General features: G+C 46.3%; 1 protein-coding gene across 1 annotated transcript in view; it reads left to right on the plus strand.

The window, feature by feature from the left end:
* Nucleotides 1-8616: 8616 nt before the first annotated feature.
* Nucleotides 8617-12364, plus strand: part of CYSLTR1 (cysteinyl leukotriene receptor 1) — a 32654-nt gene continuing 28906 nt past the window's right edge. Inside the window, exon 1 of the mRNA XM_007507451.3 lies at nucleotides 8617-9061. The gene's annotated coding sequence lies outside the window, so the exon portion shown is untranslated. The remainder of the gene's footprint in view (nucleotides 9062-12364) is intronic.

Raw genomic sequence — 12364 nt, forward strand, 5'->3', positions numbered from 1 at the left:
TCCTTCAAGCTTCCTTCTTTCTGTTGAGTCATCCCAGCAGGTACCCAAGTTTTCAAACTGAGAATCATCTTTGGCTCTTCCCCTCTCCCTCACTCTCCATATTCAATCAGTTTCCAAGTCTTCTCCATTCTGCCCCAGAAGCCATTCCCTTCTCTCCACTGCCATGAACACAAGCTCCTCCAGATTGTCAGCATTTCTCACCTGGACAATTGCTATGTCCCGACCAGTCTCCCTGCCTCTGGGCTCTCTCTTATCCAGTCTTTCCTTCAAGCAGCTCCCAAAATCACCTTCATAAGTCACAGGTCTGACCATGTCCCTTCCCTGCTCACATACTCTTCCTCTTGCTTCTCAGATAAAATGTAACATCCTTCTCCTGGAATTTAAATACCTCCCCAGTCTAGCTACAACATACCTTTCCAGGCTCCCCTTCCCATATTGGCAACTCCATTCCAACCAAACTGGCCTACTAGCTCTCCCCAGTCTTGATACTCCAGTTCCTATGTCCAGGTCTTCACACACAGGGTCTCCCCTGCCCAGAATGCTCTCCTTCCTCACCTTCGCTATATAGAATCTGTATTTCTATTCAAGATTCAGCTGAGGTACCTCTTCCTGCTCTAAACGAACACTCTAATGCAAATATTAACAACATGGCAATGGGTTCGAATCAAGAACACATGTGATACCCAGTGGAATCACGCATTGGCTACGGGGGGTGGGGGGGAGGAAAAGAAAATGATCTTTGTCTTTAATGAATAATGCATGGAAATGATCAAATAAAATACTATAAAATTTAAAAAAAACAACCCTTAGTAAGCCAGGAAAAAAAGATTCAGCTGAGGTACCTCTTCCTAGTGCAAATCCCCCTACCTAGATATTAGTGCTCTATCTCCCCAAATTATCTTCTGTTTACTTATATCCCCCACCATATCCCTTACAAGCAGAGACTATCTCATTTTTAAAGTCTTTACAATCCTAGGCACCATGGTATGATCATTGAAGAGAAGCCCTAGGGGTTAGGAAACTGACTGGAACCTGGGTTCAAATCTTATCTCTGGTCTATATTGGCTATGTGGCTCTGGATATGTGGACTCAGTGCCTCTAATCAACTCTCTAGGTTGCAAATTAGTATCTGACCTCCTTCTGTGGTAGAAAGAGGATTTTGCTTCTTTTTGGAGTTCTCTCTTTCTGGTTCCTGATCCTCCCTCCCCACCCCAGGGTTTCTCCTAAAATCTGAAATCTGGCTCATGACTACATTACTACAGATCAAAGGACTCTCTATTCCAGTACAAGCACTCAGGCTAATACCACACCAAATAAAGGTCAGGCTTTATTTAGTCAGACAAAATTTAAAATGCAAAGGATGTACACTCAAGCCCATAAACAATCAAGATAACACTCCAGATTTTCTCTCCAGAGGGGCCAACTCTCTGGGGACTTCTATGAACTTTATAAGGCTACTACTACTCTGTCATTAAGTCTCACCTTTCCCTGAAGCACTCAGGGTTACTAGACAGTTGACCCCTAGATATGCACCTGCACAGTCAATATAGCTCACAGTACAAGTGGAGTATGATGTTTAGGTTTGTCCTCTCTACATCATAATAAGTTTATCCAGCACTTTCCTCTTTGGTAAATCTTGGGTTGCTGAAAGGAGTGTCAAATGGAGAGAGCATAGAGATAAGGCAAGGAAGTTATTGAAAATATAGTTCATGTCCTTCCTAATTTTGCCCCAAAAAAGGAACTGTTCTGTACTATGAACTAAGCATTTGGAAGGGGAAGTACACTGTAGCAAGAAGCTAAGATCATTATCAGGCCCAGGGACTTAGCAATTCAATTCAACAAACATTTATTAAATACCATTTCTATGCAGGTCAAAGGGGAAAACAAAATGAAAAGGAAACAGTGTTTGAATGAATTATCCCATCCCAGCTAGACATTTGGTCCTTACTGACTCGGGGGATGTAGAGAAGGCAGTTCCATAACAACCTCCTAGAAATCTTTTTCACCCTAGACATTAAGTAATAGCAACAAGGTTCAGACCCAGTGTACATGAAAAATTGTTCCTGCTTCCCCATAGGAAAGCTCCTCCTAAAGCTGACAAGCTATATGACCAAAGCAAGTCATTTTCCTTCTCTGGGCCTTGCTTTCTGTGGAATATAACAGTTAGAAACCATGCTAATGATCAGTATATCCTCTGATGCCACTTAACCCTCCATAAAATGAATTGGAGAAGGAAGCGTCTATGCCAAGAAAATCCCAAATGGAGTCACAAAGAGTCAGATATGCCTGAACAACAACATAATCCCAGTCCTCCTGGGCCTCACTTTCCTCATCTGTAAGATGACTGAGTTGGAATAGATGTTGAAAGTCTCTGAGACTAACATGCCATTATGTTCCAAGACTCTTCACAACTCTGACAGCCTTTAGGTTCAAATCCCCTGCTGCCTACAAGCTGTGTGACCCTGGGTAAGTCACTTAAGATCTCTCCATATCTTAGTTTCTTCAGCTACAAAATGAGGGATTCTACTAGATGACCACTGAAGTCCCTCACAACTCTAAACCTATGATGGAGCAATGGATCAATCTTAAGCTCTACTATGTGCCTGGCCCTGTGATGAGCACTGGAAATACAAAAAGGGGCAAAAGAAAGCCTATCACTCCAAGGAGTTTACAATCTAGCAGATCCTCTGAACACTGGAAGAAACCATTGTTGTGTTAGCTGAGATCAAATAACTCCTCCTCCCAAAAAGGCAAAGTTCTGGACAGAATAAAGCAGTTTCCAGAAGGGGATGGGAGAAGTAGCTTTGTTCCAGTGATGGATCCTAGCCCTAGTGTTCCCTCCGGACTTACCCCTGCAGGGTTGAAAGGTCAAGTGGCAGAGCTGGGCCTTGATCCTGACTCAGTCCATAGTCCAGGCCACTAGGGGAAGCCCCATCTCAATGACAAGATGAAGACACACTAGCATGAGAGTCTACTAGTTGTAGCAACAATTGCACTTGAAAGCTATACCCTAGAGGGAGGTGACAGTCTGTTGGGGTTTTTAGATTTGGCCCCCGTGGTATTTTCTGCAGCTTTTTCTTTCAATTAAGAAAAGATTTAAATTTTTCCCAAAGGCCTTGCCTCTTGGCCCTTCTCTTGAAGCTCAGGTGAGTTAAATCCATAGCAAGTCACTCAGGACCAATTTCCCAAACAGGCTGCCAAGCCATTGGATTCAAGAGCCGTGGCCTCTTACCAGGCCTATGCTAGTCCAACAGGCTTCATTACTTTTGAAACAACTCACTCCACTGCACTACTCAGAGCCACTATCAGCTGGATTTATAAGTGGCCTCAGAAGGGAAAGAAATCAAGGCAGGGCTCAAATGTTCCGTGATTGCCATCACATCTTCATCCAAATGGGGTCCCAGCCCTGCTGAGGTGAAGAAGGAGGGAACACCGGGGCTAGGACCCATCACTGGAATCAAGTTGCTACTCTGGCAAGCTACATCAGATGACCTGAGAAACTCCAAACACAGGTTAGGGCCAGTTAACACTCTCTGATCATTTGTTGAACACTTAACATGTGCTAGGCACTGAGGGTACAAAGACCAAAACAAAAAAGATAAGGCTGATCTGAGGAGCTTATAAACTTCTGTAAATACAAAATATGAATAGTATTTTCAACAGATATTGAATAAGCACTTAGTGTGTACCAAGCACTGTGCTAAGCATTAGAGTTACAAAGAAAACTTCCAATGTGTTCCCCTCCCTCCAACGTCTCACATGAGAACTTAACTGAAAAAAAAACTGAGGCTGTTTGCTGAGAGCTCCCTCTTCCCCCTCTCCTCCACGTCTATCTCACATGGAGAGATGGCCCTTCTCCTTGGCCAGGAAAATCCCTTTTCACACACCACTGATCCCACTCTATTCTGCCTTCTCCAGCACATTGCCCCCTCGATCATCCCCATGCTCTCATTTCTCTTTAAGCTCTGCCTGTCTACTGGCTGCTTCCCTATCTTCAAGTAAGCCCATGTCTCTCCCATCTTCAAAATCCTCTACTTCAATCCATCTCTCCCTGCTACCAAGCATCTCCTATCCTCCCGTTAGCAGCTAAACTTCTTGAGAAAGCCAGCTACAATTGGTGCCTCCACTTTCTTTCCTCTCACTCTCTTTCTACTTCCCTACATTCTGACTTTGGATTTCCTTTAACTAAAATGAATCTCTCCCAAGTCACCAGTAGTCTCTTAATTGCTGAATTTAATGGCCTTTTCTCATCCTTCATCCTCTCACTCTCTCTGCAACCTTTGACACTGGATTTCTCCCTTTCGGACACTCTCCTCTCTCTAGCTTTTTGGACACACAGAGCTTGCTCCTGGTTCTCCTCTTACCTATCTGATCAAATCTGTCTCCTTTGCTGTCATCCCTGTCAGGCCCACTGATGACTAATCATGGGTGCCCCTAAGACTCCATTCTAGGCCGTCATCTTTTTACCTTCTGTGCTGCCTCATTTAGTGATCTCATCAGCTCCCAAGGATTCAATTACGATCTCTATGCAGATGATTCTTAGATCGATTTATCCAGCTCAAACCTCTTTACTGATCTCCACTCTCACATGTGCAGCTGCTTATTAAACATCTCAAACTAGACAACCTCGACTCAACACATTCAAAATGGAACTTGCCTTTCCACCCAAACCCTCACCTCTTCCAGAATTCCCTATTACTTCTGAAGATACTGCCAGGGTGATGTATTGACTTCTATATGAATTGGATTTCAGTGAAGCAGAGTTGCCCAAAGTTGTCAGTCTCACCCTTTCTTCAAAAGTCATCAGAGTCCAATGGCAAGGCAAGAGGGCAAGAGTCAGTAGGGCTGGTGAAGATCTGGGATGCAGTGGATGACGTTGGCATCTTTGACATCTGACCAAGCTCTAAGCATTCCGCATTGCCTGCTTTAGCTGCCTTCATGGCCTTTGGAACAAATTGTTCTCTTTCACCCATTCCAGCAGGGGAACTTTTTCACATGGTTGGGAATGGATATCCCCTTCAACTCACCACACAGGTTAGTTACCCCTAGTTTAGCCCATGGGCTAAGACGATTTTACCAGGGTGTGGCCACTGAACATCCTATAGCTTCTTGGAGCCACAGGTGAGAGTTGGGTGAAAGGTGGATGCAAAAGGTAGATGAGGAGTCTTGAAAAGGGCTCAGCAAAGCCTCCCACCAGAGGAGCTAATCCTCCTGAAACATCCTGTATGCCCCACTCTGGACTCTGAATCTAGGGATCTGAGTTCATGTCTTGGTGAGACTTCAGATTTTACTATAGGCCTCCTGGGCAGAAAGAGGAAATAGATGAGGAATTTAGAAAACAAACCTCAAATCTGGCACAGAGGGGACTTTAAGCTTCCAGATAGCTTCTAGAGATCTTCCTGCCCCAAACAGAATAGCTAATAACTTATTGAATTGCTTCAATGATAAATTCTTCAAAACATAGAGGAACCAATACAGGAAATTGCTATTCTGGACCTTATTCTCACCAACAAAATGGAATTGGTTGCTATAGTAGAAATAATGAGAACTCTATGGGAAGGGAAAAAGGTGACCATTCTGTATTAGAAGCCAAAAAAATATGTGAAAGCCAGGTGTAGTCTGACATGCATTCCAGTTTTGTGGAGAGTAGATGCCAAAGAGGTTATCAGAGAGAGGATTGTTAAGTTATCATGGGCAAAAATTCTAGGGGAAGTCAGCCCAAGAAAGATGGGAAGCTCTTAAAAATGAGATTCTGGAGCCATGAAGAGAAGCCATTCTAGTGAGGAAAAAAGGAAGAGGTGTTTAAAGAGATCAATGTGGATGACCAGGGAAGCAAGACTTTTAAAAGACATGTATAGAAGGTGGAAGCAAGGACAAGTAAGGAAAGATGAAACCCAAAGTATGGTATAAGCCTATGAGAATAGGGTCGGAATGAGCCAAGTCGGCTACAGAAGGGTTAAGAAGGGGATGTGGCAATCAACAAGTAATTCTGAAGCCTCTACTATATGCAGGCACCATACTAGGCAGCAGAGATGCAAAGAAAACAGAAATTGTCCATGCCCTCAAAGAACTTCGATTTTACAGGGGAAACAATAGGTACACATCGCAGTCAGTGACAGGGAGGGGAAAGACAGCCAGCTACCACTGGGGGAATCAGAAAAGGCCTCATGTAGGAGGTGGTTCTTTTTTTTATATTTCTTTTTTTTTAATTTTATAGTATTTTATTTGATCATTTCCATGCATTTTTCATTAAAGACAAAGATCATTTTCTTTTCCTCCCTCCCACCCCCCGTGGCCGAAGCGTGATTCCGCTGGTATCATATGTGTTCTTGACTCGAACCCATTGCCATGTTGTTAGTATTTGCATCAGAGTGTTCGTTTAGAGTCTCTCCTCTGTCATGTCCCCTCAGCCATTGTAGTCAGGCAGTTGCTTTTCCTCGGTGTTTCTACTCCCTCAGTTTGTCCTCTGCTTATGGATAGTGTTTTTTTCTCCTTGATCCCTGCAGATTGTGCAGGGGCATTACACTGCCACTAATGGAGAAGTCCATTACGTTCGATTGTACCACAGTGTATCAGTCTCTGTGTACAATGTTCTCCTGGTTCTGCTCCTCTCGCTCTGCATCACTTCCTGGAGGTTGTTCCAGTCTCCATGGAATTCCTCCACTTTATTATTCCTTTTAGCACAATAGTATTCCATCACCAACATATACCACAATTTGCTCAGCCATTCCCCAATTGATGGGCTTCCCCTCATTTTCCAGTTTTTGGCCACCACAAAGAGCGCAGCTATGAATATTTTTGTACAAGTCTTTTTGTCCATTATCTCTTTGGGGTACAGACCCAGCAGTGCTATGGCTGGATCAAAGGGCAGACAGTCTTTTATCACCCTTTGGGCATAGTTCCAAATTGCCCTCCAGAATGGTTGGATCAGTTCACAACTCCACCAGCAATGAATTAATGTCCCTACTTTGCCACATCCCCTCCAGCATTCATTATTTTCCTTTGCTGTTATGTTAGCCAATCTGCTAGGTGTGAGGTGATACCTCAGAGTTGTTTTGATTTGCATCTCTCTGATTATAAGAGATGTAGAGCACTTCTTCATGTGCTTATTAATAGTTTTGATTTCTTTATCTGAAAACTGCCTATCCATGTCCCTTGCCCAATTATCAATTGGGGAAAGGAGGTGGTTCTTGAAGTGTCCTTTGAAGTAGGTTAGGGATTCTAGGAAGTTGGGCAAGTACAGATGGCTTGGGGAATAAGGCTTGTCTGTCTTGGAGGGGAAGACAATTTCTGAGGGATCTGATTTGTTTTACTTGACCCCAAAGGGCAGATCTAAGAATGATGTTGTCCAAGTTACAGAGAAACAACTGATAAAGAGCTACAGATAAGGATGTTCAAGAACCTGCCTGAGGGGCCACAAGGAGGGCTATGACTTGCCCAGGGTCACACAGCCCCAAAGTAACAGAATCGAGACTCAAAGCCAAGGCTAAGTTCTCTAAATTCAGTAGTCCATTCATCAGCAACCCCTACTATGTATCAAGCACTGGTGACGCAAAGGCAAAAAGAAAACTGTCCCTAACCTCAAGAGACATTTCTCTTGAGAAGAAGCATGTATAAGTAAGTACAAAGAATACACATACACACACATGCATGCATGCACACACTCTTCTGTGACTATAGGCATATCTATACCAAAAGTAAATATATATATATATATATATATATATATATTCTCCTCTAGCAGAATGAATCCAAACCAAGGTGGGAGTTTCCCAATATCATGAGGCAAGAGGGGGCTCTACCATGAATCTATAAGATCTACTACTAATGTCATAGACTGGAAAGGAAGGAAGGAAGGAGAGAAAGAAGGAAGGAAGGAGAGAAGGAAGGAAGGAAGGAAGGAAGGAAGGAAGGAAGGAAGGAAGGAAGGAAGGAAGGAAGGAAGGAAGGAAGGAAGGAAGGAAGGAAGGAGAGAAGGAAGGAAGGAAGGAGAGAAGGAAGGAAGGAAGGAAGGAAGGAAGGAAGGAAGGAAGGAAGGAAGGAAGGAAGGAAGGAAGGAAGGAAGGAAGGAAGGAAGGAAGGAAGGAAGGAAGGAAGGAAGGAAGGAAGGAAGGAAGGAAGGAAGGAAGGAAGGAGAGAAGGAAGGAAGGAGAGAAGGAAGGAAGGAAGGAAGGAAGGAAGGAAGGAAGGAAGGAAGGAAGGAAGGAAGGAAGGAAGGAAGGAAGGAAGGAAGGAAGGAAGGAAGGAAGGAAGGAAGGAAGGAAGGAAGGAGAGAAGGAAGGAAGGAAGGAGAGAAGGAAGGAAGGAAGGAAGGAAGGAAGGAAGGAAGGAAGGAAGGAAGGAAGGAAGGAAGGAAGGAAGGAAGGAAGGAAGGAAGGAAGGAAGGAAGGAAGGAAGGAAGGAAGGAAGGAAGGAAGGAAGGAAGGAAGACTTATTTTCCCAGAGAATCAAGTTTCGCCTCATGCCAGTTACATTAGCCTGTGCTGGTAAAATCCACTTGTCCCCGCCTCCAAGTAATCCAGCTCTCCCCCCTCCTACCCCCACCCCCACCCCCACCCCCACCCATCCGAGTCATAAAAATCCTCCCTGCTGCCAACAGTCCCGGCCGGCCGCGGCGGGGTTTCCTGGGGAATTCGTAGGCAGAAGACGAGGCGCCCACCCACCCTCGCCCAACCTGCAGTAACTGCCATTAGCGCTGCCCCCCTTCCTCTCTGCCCCCCCCCTCGCCGGAGCCGGAGGGGGTGGACTAATGTGAAAGAGGAAGGAGCCGGTGAGTGGTGACTAGCCAGCGTGCCCTGCCCTGCCCTCTCCCAGCAGGCGAGAGGTCCTCTTCAAAACAGCAGCAGCCCATCTGGCTGCAGAAGTGCCTCAGAGGGCAGGCAACATGTGAATAGTGCAAGCTCGCAGGACAGGGCAGGGCGGGGCAGGGCAGGACAGAGTACCCAGCAGCCAGCCCACTCGCCCAGAGCCGGCCAGCTTGCATTGCCGGGACCCCTTGGCACTGGCTCCTGGGGGCGACTTCCCAAGGATCCCCAGCGGGCAGCCTTGAGCCCTTCAGAAGGTAAGGAGACCATGCAGCGGGTAGGTGTTAGGACCAGGCTACTCCCTCATTCCCGGGGAGCCAGGGAAGGAAGAGGAGAATGAGCCTCCCTCACATGGGGGCTTCGAGCTAGGTTGCTCTGGGCATTCTTTTCTTTGTCCTTTCTTTGGCTGAGATGTGCTAATTGAATGGGGCCCCTGCAGCCAGGGGCGGTGCTGGAACACCTGCGCCTTCCCGACAGCCCCTTCCCCAGAACCCTGGCTTCTCAAGTGAAGCCACACTGCAAGAATGTCCTTGTGGCAATCTGTTTTCTAAGCTCTGGGGAGCTTCCCTCTTAAGTCAGCTTTTGCTTCCTTTAGCAGTAGTTTCCTTTCTTGAGACAAAGTAGAAAGATCCTGGAAGTCAAGAGCCAGGGGCCCAGCACTGCCCTTCCTCCCTCTGTGCCTTGGTTTCCTCTTCTGTAAAATGCTCCGTTGTGTCCACCTCTTAGAATCCTTGCCTTCCTTCTAGACTCAGTTCCAATGCCACTTTCCTCAGGAAGGCTTTCCCAGCCAGGCCCCCCAGCTGTCCGAATCCTTCCATATACTCTACAGAGATCTTGGATGCACCCCATTATTTTCATGGTGTCTCCACCAATAGAACAGAAGGTCCTTGAGGGCAGAACCTTCCAGGCTTTTCTGCCTTTCTTTGTATTCCCAGTGCTTGGCACATAGTAGGTGCTTAATAAATGCTTATGACTGACCAAGAATGAAGGAGCATGCATGCTATCAGTATTATCCCCATTTTAGAGATAAGAAGACTGAGGCTCAGAGAGGTGGTAAGATTTGCCCCTAAAGCCACAGCTGGTAAGTGGCACAATCTGGAAGAGAGACCCCTGTACTTCTGATCCCAAGTTCCGAACCCTTGCTGCTGACCCTTCCAGGGGTCAATCTGCCCATAGTGTATTCCCTGAGGTCCCTCCTAGGTTTTACATTCCATGTCCTCAAGCCCTGACCAGCTCAGCTGTTCTGAAACCTGCTCAGCTCCCTTTGAACACTTCCTGCTTCATTTTCAGGTCTGTCCCCTCTCTGACCTTTTCTGCTCTTGACCTTCTCCATTCGAAGAAGTTAAAGCAGAACGCAAAGTATGGCATATTTAGTAGCTTTCCTGGCCATGCAAATACGTGCCTTACTAGATACTATAGAGCTTGCCAGATCTAACATCCTAATCAAAACTTTAGAAGGGAGGGAGATCCTGCTACTTTGTGGCAGCAATGAAGATGAGGAGGATGAGGATGAGGAAGGTGTTGCATTTTCTAGTTTGCAAAGTGGTAGGTAGTAAAAGTAGACCCATTTTCCAGGTAAGACAGTTGAGGCTCCACGCGTTTATGTGACTTGCCCAGTCTCGCATTGATAAGACATAGTCATGTTGTAGTGACTGAAGACGGGGTTTTCTGATTCCAAGCCCAGTGAACAACAAATGGAGTTTCAGAAGCAAGTGACCAGTTTTGCCAGGGTGGTTTGATAGTCTTCCCCTCTGAGCTTCAGTCTATGCCCTGGGGGAAAGGAAAGGACCTCAGCTAGGTGGCATCGCCATGCTCCCTGGGAGCTGAGCTGGTCTTAGGACTGGATGTGGTATGAACTCATTTCTAGATGTCTTCCAGGCTAGATTACCACCCGCTCCTAAAGCACTCCATGTAAGTGGCTCTGCGTGCCCAACAGTAGACCTCTGGCTTTGCTAGAGGGCTCTGACAAATGGAAAGTTCTTTATTTGCATAGCTAGCCAGCTCTTGGAGTCCAGTCAGCAAACCACTCAACAAAATTCATTTCCCCAAGAGATTTTGCACTGGCGTTACAAAGACGAAAATCAAATTGGTGCCTCTCCTTGGGGAGGGCGTCCCATGGAAGGAATCTCCGAGTTCTCTGAGGCAGATGTGAGAGGGCATCATGAGAGGCGGAGGATGGCATGGCAAGGAGAGATGCAGTGGCCTATGTGAGTCATTTGCCTGGCCCAGAGTGCAGAAGGGGGGGGGGGTGATAGGAATCATGCCAGACCATCAGGCAAGAATCAGATTGATGGAGAGAGCCTGAAACACCAGGCTGACAATAGTTTATCTCAGAGGTAAGGAGGCTTTTTGGTACATTGGCTTTTAAGTCGGAGGACCTGGGTTCCAATCCTGAGCACATCAGCTCCCACCTCTGTGTCCGTGGACAGGACACTTCATCTCTCCAGGCCTTGATTTCCTCATCTGTCAAATGAGGGGCTCTGGATTAGATGGCTTTCCAAGGCCCCTTCCAGCTCTCAATTTCTGAGCCAAATATCCTTTGCCACCATGGTTTGCAGAGTCATGCTGTAAGATCACGGCCGGCTAGAATATGATAGCACTAGAAACCTAGATCGAGAACAGGAAGGTTGGTCAATTCAGCAAGGCAATAAACAGAGAGAGCAAGTTAGGAAGGATCCTGAGAGGCAGCGAGGCCAATTCCTTTCTTGTGGGGAACAGGAGATGGGCCGGAGGCATCTCCATTGCTGTGGGAGAGTGTTGGCATGATGGAGACAGTTGGGAATTTGCCTCTGCAGGCCAATGCAGTGAACTTTCCTGTATTCTCTCCAGTGGCTTTCACGCTGGCTGATATCCCGGGGAGACATGAGTTTCGGGTTGTCCGTAGCCCCTGCCCTCACAGGGGATGAACTTCACTGAATGATAATGACAATACACAGTAGCCAATGGGTAGTGTGCAAAAGAAGGGGGAAGGACGCGCTACGGAAAGGGAAAGGGGGAGGGCTGGTACTGACCTGAGCAAGAGAGGCCACATGGAAGAGGGGCTATTGATTTGGCCTTTAAAGTTTTGCTAGGAATTCAACAGGTAAAGGGAGGAAGGGAGGGAATTCCAGCATTGGAAATAACATTGGTCAAGGCCTAGAGGAGGGAAAGAGAAGGTTTGGTGTCGTGTAGATTGGCCATAGAGGAACGCTAGAAGATAAGTCCAGGAAAGCAGGGCGGCACTGGATTGGGGGGAAGGAGGCCTTGGACATTGGGCAATACAGTTTGAACCATATTCAGTGGACATAGGAAGCGACTGAATCTTTCTGAGCAGGGCAGGGATTTTTACTGGTAAAGCATCTTGGGGTAGTTCAGCACTGGAGTTAGAGTCAAGGAGATAGCATCGTCCAATGGAAAGAGCATTAGATGAAAAGTCAGGGGACTGGACTACTCATTCACTACCTGTGGGTCTCTTCCAGCTATAAGTGGATAACTCTAGGAGTTGAAATCTGACCTTAGACACTTCCTGGCTGTATGACCCTGAGCAAATCACTTAACCCCAGTGAGCTTCAATTTCCTCA

Source organism: Monodelphis domestica, chromosome X (assembly GCF_027887165.1).
Source record: "Monodelphis domestica isolate mMonDom1 chromosome X, mMonDom1.pri, whole genome shotgun sequence".
NCBI lineage: Eukaryota > Metazoa > Chordata > Mammalia > Didelphimorphia > Didelphidae > Monodelphis > Monodelphis domestica.